The sequence below is a fragment of the Henckelia pumila genome, chromosome 2 (assembly GCF_033568475.1).
Source record: "Henckelia pumila isolate YLH828 chromosome 2, ASM3356847v2, whole genome shotgun sequence".
Lineage (NCBI taxonomy): Eukaryota > Viridiplantae > Streptophyta > Magnoliopsida > Lamiales > Gesneriaceae > Henckelia > Henckelia pumila.
The window spans coordinates 1,384,963-1,394,478 of record NC_133121.1 but is presented as its reverse complement, the minus strand read 5'-3'; positions in this window follow the sequence as shown (position 1 = coordinate 1,394,478).

Sequence of the window (9,516 nt, the reverse complement as noted above, 5' to 3'; positions counted from 1 at the left end):
ATGGGGGTGTCAGAGGTTTATTTAACCCTCGTTTATACAAATTAGTCATTTCTAGGTAACATTAGATAGGTTTGTTTAAAAATAAACCAACCGAGGGATTATCACCATTTGTAACCCACAACCTTAGCTAATATGAGGTACCAATTAACAGAAAAATATATGCCACACAAATGAATTTCATGGGCATCAATTCCAAGGAATATATATAAGTCATGTGATAAAATATCACCAAAGGTAATATAAAATCAATGTAAAAAATCCCAAGATTTTGAGGCCCGTGAACAAGAAAAGATTTCCAAAGAACAGGCTGTAGAGTACGGGGACGATGAATTTAGATTCATTATGAATATCCGTCATTGTCAAAATCATCATATAACATAATATATTACACAAGTTTTTAATAAACAATATCATGAATGAAACATACCTCTTACAAATTAGTCCAGAGGCATTAAAACACTAGATGAAAATTCAAAATGGAACTTATATTTGAGATCTTTGAACAAGGGCAATGACAAGCTAGAACCGAAAATCTTTCGTATCATTTGAAAATGACTAGACATCATAACAGGAAGAAAAATGCAAATGTATCTGAAAATCAAGTGAATGATATTTTATCGAATTTGTTGTGTATCGTGATCTTGATGCATTCTTCTTTCTTCCACTGGTCAATAGCCAGACCTAATTTGCAGCCGATATACATCATAGTGCAGCATGCGTCTCCCAAGAAGACATTGAATCCTCAGTTTCTTTCATTTCCCTTGTTCTAGTCCAGGGACGCCTGGACCTGGGTGAGGTTGGGCTGGACTGGGTTCTCAGAGTTCCCGGTCAAGGAGGGCAAGATTTGGTTCACGGAATTCTTCACGCTCTCTATATTGTTTTTGAAATCTGCGTCCACCACAGTTGGAATTCTATCAACGGTGAAGAAATTTTCTTGTGTAAATATGATCTCACTTCTTCCACTTGGTCAATGGCCGTGTCGGGAGGAATCACTACCAGCAAAACGTTATTATCCATTTTTGATCGGTTGAAAGAGTGAAAGCGGCGTCGATTGAAAGAATGGGAAGAGGAGGGGAGTGGGGAGGGGGCCGGAGAGGGCTCTTCTATACTCCACCTGGTTAATTCCAGCCCTGTGAATCTTGACCAAATTTTTTCTCCACTACTCTCTCTCATTATGGTGAAGAGCATTTTACAGAAATCCACAAAATTAAAGAAGAAGAAATGGGATGAAAACAAAATTCCAGAAACAATTACGAAATTTCATTCCTCAACAAAATGATCAAATTTATGGATGACAATGGGGCGTTCAAACCCGATCCTCATACCCGCCCCGATCCCCATTATTTTTTTATCGGAGATTCCCCATACCTATCCCCACGGGGACAAAGTCCTCATCCCATACTCATACCCGAAAATATATATATAACTATATTATAAATAAATTTTATTATAATATATATATATATATATATATATATATATATATGAATTAGCAAATTTTATTATATAAAAATATAAAAATTATTATTCAATTTTATAATAAAATACCTAAAATATTTTGGGTCAAATTTTTTATTATAATATTAACTTTTAAAATTAATAAAAATATTTTAAATACAAAATATTTCTATAAATAAAAATTATTATTTTAAAGAAAATACTATGTATAAAAAATTTATTAAATTATATATTGTTTCTAAATTTATCAAAAGAAATAATATATATAGGCTAATATAAATATTTTATATATGTACGTAATATGAATGCGATTCAAATAATATTTTTATGTTATAAAAAACTACCTTATCATAAACGAATGTATTATATATAATGTATAAAAATATATATAAACAAAATAATAATGATACTTTTAATTTTAATTTTTTTATAATATTTTAGATTTAATAAAATTTGATAATTAAAATATGTGTATATTATTATTATAATAATTATTATTATCGGGCGAGATCGGGGATGAGGATAACATCCCCATACCCGCCCCAATATGTTTTGGGAATTTTTAAAAATCTCCGAATCCGAACCGATACTCTAAAATACTCCCCTGAACCCGCCCCATTTCGAAGTTTCCCCGCTGATATCCGAACCCGCGGGAAAAATTATCATCCCTAATATATTAATGTCGTGAACAAAAAAAAAATCAAGAAAATTATCTACACACCGAGCTTCCTCCGATCTCTGAAAATTTTTCAAACGAGATAACAAAATAAAACGCCAAAAATATAAATTTCAAAAACCATGTGCTCCTAAGAAACACAAATCTTTGTCTGCAATGGTTTAGGTTGGGGGTATTGATGGAAAGTGATAAAATGATAGAAAGAAAAATGACTAATACATGGGGGTGTCAGAGGTTTATTTTACCCTCGTTTATACAACTTAGTCATTTCTAGGTAACATTAGATAGGTTTGTTTAAAAATAAACCAACCGAGGGATTATCACCATTTGTAACCCACAACCTTAGCTAATATGAGGTACCAATTAAGAGAAAAAGATATGCCACGCAAATTAATTTCACGGGCATCAATTCCAAGGAAGATAGATAAGTCATGTGATAGAATATCACCAAATATAATATAAAGTCAATGTAAAAAATCCCATGATTTTGAAGCCCGTGAACAAGAAAAGATATCCAAAGAACAGACTGTAGAGTACGGGGACGATGAATTTAGATTCATTATGAATATACGTACTTGTCAAAATCATCATATAACATAATATATTACACAAGTTTTTAATAAACAATATCTGGAGTGTAACATACCTCTTACAAATTAGTCCAAAGGTATTAAAACACTAGATGAAAATTCAAAATGAAACTTATATTTGAGATCTTTGAACAAGGGCAATGACAAGCTAGAACCGAAACACTTTCGTATCATTTGAAAATGACTAGACATCATAACAACAGGAAGAAAAATGCAAATGTACCTGAAAATCAATTCAATGATATTTTATCGAATTTGTTGTGTATCGTGATCTTGATGCATTCTTCTTTCTTCCACTGGTCAATAGCCAGACCTAATTTCCAGCCGATATACATCATAGTGCAGAATGCGGCTCCCAAGAAGGCATTGAATCCTCAGTTTCTTTTCATTTCCCTTGTTCTAGTCCAGGGACGCCTGGACCTGGGTGAGGTTGGGCTGGACCGGGTTCTCAGAGTTCCCGGTCAAGGAGGGCAAGATTTGGTTCACGGAATTCTTCACGCTCTCTATATTGTTTTTGAAATCTGCGTCCACCACAGTTGGAATTCTATCAACGGTGAAGAAATTTTTATTGTGTAGATATTATCTCACTTCTTCCACTTGGTCAATGGCCGTGCCGGGAGGAATCACTACCAGCAAAACGTTATTATCCATTTTTGATCGGTTGAAAGAGTGAAAGCAGCGTCGATTAAAAGAATGGGAAGAGGAGGGGAGCGGGGAGGGGGCTAGAGAGGGCTCTTCTATACTCCACCTGGTTAATTCCAGCCCGTTGAATCTTGACCAAATTTTTTCTCCACTACACTCTCTCATGATGGTGAAGAGCATTTTACAGAAATCCCCAAAATTAAAAAAGAAGAAATGGGATGAAAACAAAATTCCAGAAACAATTACGAAATTTCATTCCTCAACAAAATGATCAAATTTATGGATGACAATGGAGCATTCAAACCCGATCTTCATACCCGCCCCGATCCCCATTATTTTTTTATCGAAGATTTCGCATACCTATCCCCACGGGAAACAAGTCCCCATCCCATACTCATACTCGAAAATATATATATAACTATATTATAAATAAATTTTATTATAATATATATATATATATGAATTAGTAAATTTTATTATATAAGAATATAAAAATTATTATTCAATTTTATAATAAAATACCTAACATATTTTGGGTCAAATTTTTTATTATAATATTAACTTTTAAAATTATTAAAAATATTTCTATAAATAAAAATTATTATTTTAAAGAAAATACTATGTATAAAAAATTTATTACGATTATATATTGTTTCTAAATTTATCAAAATAAATAATATATATAGACTAATATAAATACTTTTTATGTGTACGTAACATGAATGCGATTCAAATAATATTTTTATATTATAAAAAACTACCTTATCATAAAAGAATGTATTATATATAATGTATAAAAAAATATATAAACAAAATAATAATGATACTTTTACTTTTAAATTTTTTTATAATATTTTAGATTTAATAAAATTTGATAATTAAAATATTTGTATATTATTATTATTATAATTATTATTATCGGGCGGGTTCGGGGATGGGGATAGCAACCCCATACCCGCCCCAATATGTTTTGGGGATTTTTAAAAATCTTCGAACCCGAACCGATACTCTAAAATACTCCCCTGAACCCGCCCCATTTTGAAGTTTCCCCGCGAATATCCGAACCCGCGGGAAAAATTATCATCCCTAATCAATTAATGTCGTGAACAAAAAAAAAGCAAGAAAATTATCTACACATCGAGCTTCCTCCGATCTCTGAAAATTTCTCAAACGAGATAACAAAATAAAATGCCAGAAATATAAATTTCAAACACCATGTGCTCCTAAGTAACACAAATCTTTGTCTGCAATGGTTTAGGTTGGGGGTATTGATGGAAAGTGATAAAATGATAGAAAGAAAGATGGCTAATACATGGGGGTGTCAGATGTTTATTTAACCCTCGTTTATACAACTTAGTCATTTCTAGGTAACATTAGATAGGTTTGTTTAAAAATAAACCAACCGAGGGATTATCACCATTTGTAACCCACAACCTTAGCTAATATGAGGTACCGATTAAAAGAAAAATATATGCCACGCAAATGAATTTCATGGGCATCAATTCCAAGGAATATATATAAGTCATGTGATAAAATATCACCAAAAGTAATATAAAATCAATGTAAAAAATCCCAAGATTTTGAGGCCCGTGAACAAGAAAAGATTTCCAAAGAACAGGCTGTAGAGTACGGGGACGATGAATTTAGATTCATTATGAATATCCGTCATTGTCAAAATCATCATATAACATAATATATTACACAAGTTTTTAATAAACAATATCATGAGTGAAACATACCTCTTACAAATTAGTCCAGAGGTATTAAAACACTAGAAGAAAATTCAAAATGGAACTTATATTTGAGATCTTTGAACAAGGGCAATGACAAGCTAGAACCGAAAATCTTTCGTATCATTTGAAAATGACTAGACATCATAACAACAGGAAGAAAAATGCAAATGTATCTGAAAATCAAGTGAATGATATTTTATCGAATTTGTTGTGTATCGTGATCTTGATGCATTCTTCTTTCTTCCACTGGTCAATAGCCAGACCTAATTTACAGCCGATATACATCATAGTGCAGCATGCGGCTCCCAAGAAGACATTGAATCCTCAGTTTCTTTCATTTCCCTTGTTCTAGTCCAGGGACGCCTGGACCTGGGTGAGGTTGGGCTGGACCGGGTTCTCAGAGTTCCCGGTCAAGGAGGGCAAGATTTGGTTCACGGAATTCTTCACGCTCTCTATATTGTTTTTGAAATCTGCGTCCACCACAGTTGGAATTCTATCAACGGTGAAGAAATTTTTCTTGTGTAAATATGATCTCACTTCTTCCACTTGGTCAATGGCCGTGTCGGGAGGAATCACTACCAGCAAAACGTTATTATCCATTTTTTATCGGTTGAAAGAGTGAAAGCGGCGTCGATTGAAAGAATGGGAAGAGGAGGGGAGTGGGGAGGGGGCCGGAGAGGGCTCTTCTATACTCCACCTGGTTAATTCCAGCCCTGTGAATCTTGACCAAATTTTTTCTCCACTACTCTCTCTCATAATGGTGAAGAGCATTTTACAGAAATCCACAAAATTAAAGAAGAAGAAATGAGATGAAAACAAAATTCCAGAAACAATTACGAAATTTCATTCCTCAACAAAATGATCAAATTTATGGATGACAATGGGGCGTTCAAACCCGATCCTCATACCCGCCCCGATCCCCATTATTTTTTTATCGGAGATTCCCCATACCTATCCCCACGGGGACAAAGTCCTCATCCCATACTTATACCCGAAAATATATATATAACTATATTATAAATAAATTTTATTATAATATATATATATATATATATGAATTAGCAAATTTTATTATATAAAAATATAAAAATTATTATTCAATTTTATAATAAAATACCTAAAATATTTTGGGTCAAATTTTTTATTATAATATTAACTTTTAAAATTAATAAAAATATTTTAAATACAAAATATTTCTATAAATAAAAATTATTATTTTAAAGAAAATACTATGTATAAAAAATTTATTAAATTATATATTGTTTCTAAATTTATCAAAAGAAATAATATATATAGGCTAATATAAATATTTTATATATGTACGTAATATGAATGCGATTCAAATAATATTTTTATGTTATAAAAAACTACCTTATCATAAACGAATGTATTATATATAATGTATAAAAATATATATAAACAAAATAATAATGATACTTTTAATTTTAATTTTTTTATAATATTTTAGATTTAATAAAATTTGATAATTAAAATATGTGTATATTATTATTATAATAATTATTATTATCGGGCTAGTTCGGGGATGAGGATAACATCCCCATACCCGCACCAATATGTTTTGGGGATTTTTAAAAATCTCCGAATCCGAACCGATACTCTAAAATACTCCCCTGAACCCGCCCCATTTCGAAGTTTCCCCGCTGATATCCGAACCCGCGGGAAAAATTATCATCCCTAATAAATTAATGTCGTGAACAAAAAAAAAAAATCAAGAAAATTATCTACACACCGAGCTTCCTCCGATCTCTGAAAATTTTTCAAACGAGATAACAAAATAAAACGCCAAAAATATAAATTTCAAACACCATGTGCTCCTAAGAAACACAAATCTTTGTCTGCAATGGTTTAGGTTGGGGGTATTGATGGAAAGTGATAAAATGATAGAAAGAAAGATGACTAATACATGGGGGTGTCAGAGGTTTATTTTACCCTCGTTTATACAACTTAGTCATTTCTAGGTAACATTAGATAGGTTTGTTTAAAAATAAACCAACCGAGGGATTATCACCATTTGTAACCCACAACCTTAGCTAATATGAGGTACCAATTAAGAGAAAAAGATATGCCACACAAATTAATTTCACGGGCATCAATTCCAAGGAAGATAGATAAGTCATGTGATAGAATATCACCAAAGATAATATAAAGTCAATGTAAAAAATCCCAAGATTTTGAGGCCCGTGAACAAGAAAAGATTTCCAAAGAACAGACTGTAGAGTACGGGGACGATGAATTTAGATTCATTATGAATATACGTACTTGTCAAAATCATCATATAACATAATATATTACACAAGTTTTTAATAAACAATATCTGGAGTGAAACATACCTCTTACAAATTAGTCCAAAGGTATTAAAACACTAGATGAAAATTAAAAATGAAACTTATATTTGAGATCTTTGAACAAGGGCAATGACAAGCTAGAACCGAAACACTTTCGTATCATTTGAAAATGACTAGACATCATAACAACAGAAAAAATGCAAATGTACCTGAAAATCAATTCAATGATATTTTATCGAATTTGTTGTGTATCGTGATCTTGATGCATTCTTCTTTCTTCCACTGGTCAATAGCCAGACCTAATTTCTAGCCGATATACATCATAGTGCAGAATGCGGCTCCCAAGAAGACATTGAATGCTCAGTTTCTTTTCATTTCCCTTGTTCTAGTCCAGGGACGCCTGGACCTGGGTGAGGTTGGGCTGGACCGGGTTCTCAGAGTTCCCGGTCAAGGAGGGCAAGATTTGGTTCACGGAATTCTTCACGCTCTCTATATTGTTCTTGAAATCTGCGTCCACCACAGTTGGAATTCTATCAACGGTGAAAAATTTTTTATTGTGTAGATATGATCTCACTTCTTCCACTTGGTCAATGGCCGTGCCGGGAGGAATCACTACCAGCAAAACGTTATTATCCATTTTTGATCGGTTGAAAGAGTGAAAGCAGCGTCGATTAAAAGAATGGGAAGAGGAGGGGAGCGGGGAGGGGGTTAGAGAGGGCTCTTCTATACTCCACCTGGTTAATTCCAGCCCGTTGAATCTTGACCAAATTTTTTCTCCACTACTCTCTCTCATGATGGTGAAGAGCATTTTACAGAAATCCCCAAAATTAAAAAAGAAGAAATGGGATGAAAACAAAATTCCAGAAACAATTACGAAATTTCATTCCTCAACAAAATGATCAAATTTATGGATGACAATGGGGCGTTCAAACCCGATCCTCATACCCGCCCCGATCCCCATTATTTTTTTATCGAAGATTTCCCATACCTATCCCCACGGGAAACAAGTCCCCATCCCATACTCATACTCGAAAATATATATATAACTATATTATAAATAAATTTTATTATAATATATATATATATATATATATGAATTAGTAAATTTTATTATATAAGAATATAAAAATTATTATTCAATTTTATAATAAAATACCTAAAATATTTTGGGTCAAATTTTTTATTATAATATTAACTTTTAAAATTATTAAAAATATTTCTATAAATAAAAATTATTATTTTAAAGAAAATACTATGTATAAAAAATTTATTACGATTATATATTGTTTCTAAATTTATCAAAATAAATAATATATAGACTAATATAAATACTTTTTATGTGTACGTAACATGAATGCGATTCAAATAATATTTTTATATTATAAAAAACTACCTTATCATAAACGAATGTATTATATATAATGTATAAAAAAATATATAAACAAAATAATAATGATACTTTTACTTTTAAATTTTTTTTATAATATTTTAGATTTAATAAAATTTGATAATTAAAATATTTGTATATTATTATTATTATAATTATTATTATCGGGCGGGTTCGGGGATGGGGATAGCATCCCCATACCCGCCCCAATATGTTTTGGGTATTTTTAAAAATCTTCGAACCCGAACCGATACTCTAAAATACTCCCCTGAACCCGCCCCATTTTGAAGTTTCCCCGCGGATATCCGAACCCGCGGGAAAAATTATCATCCCTAATCAATTAATGTCGTGAACAAAAAAAAGCAAGAAAATTATCTACACATCGAGCTTCCTCCGATCTCTGAAAATTTCTCAAACGAGATAACAAAATAAAATGCTAGAAATATAAATTTCAAACACCATGTGCTCCTAAGTAACACAAATCTTTGTCTGCAATGGTTTAGGTTGGGGGTATTGATGAAAAGTGATAAAATGATAGAAAGAAAGATGGCTAATACATGGGGGTGTCAGATGTTTATTTAACCCTCGTTTATACAACTTAGTCATTTCTAGGTAACATTAGATAGGTTTGTTTAAAAATAAACCAACCGAGGGATTATCACCATTTGTAACCCACAACCTTAGCTAATATGAGGTACCAATTAACAGAAAAATATATGCCACG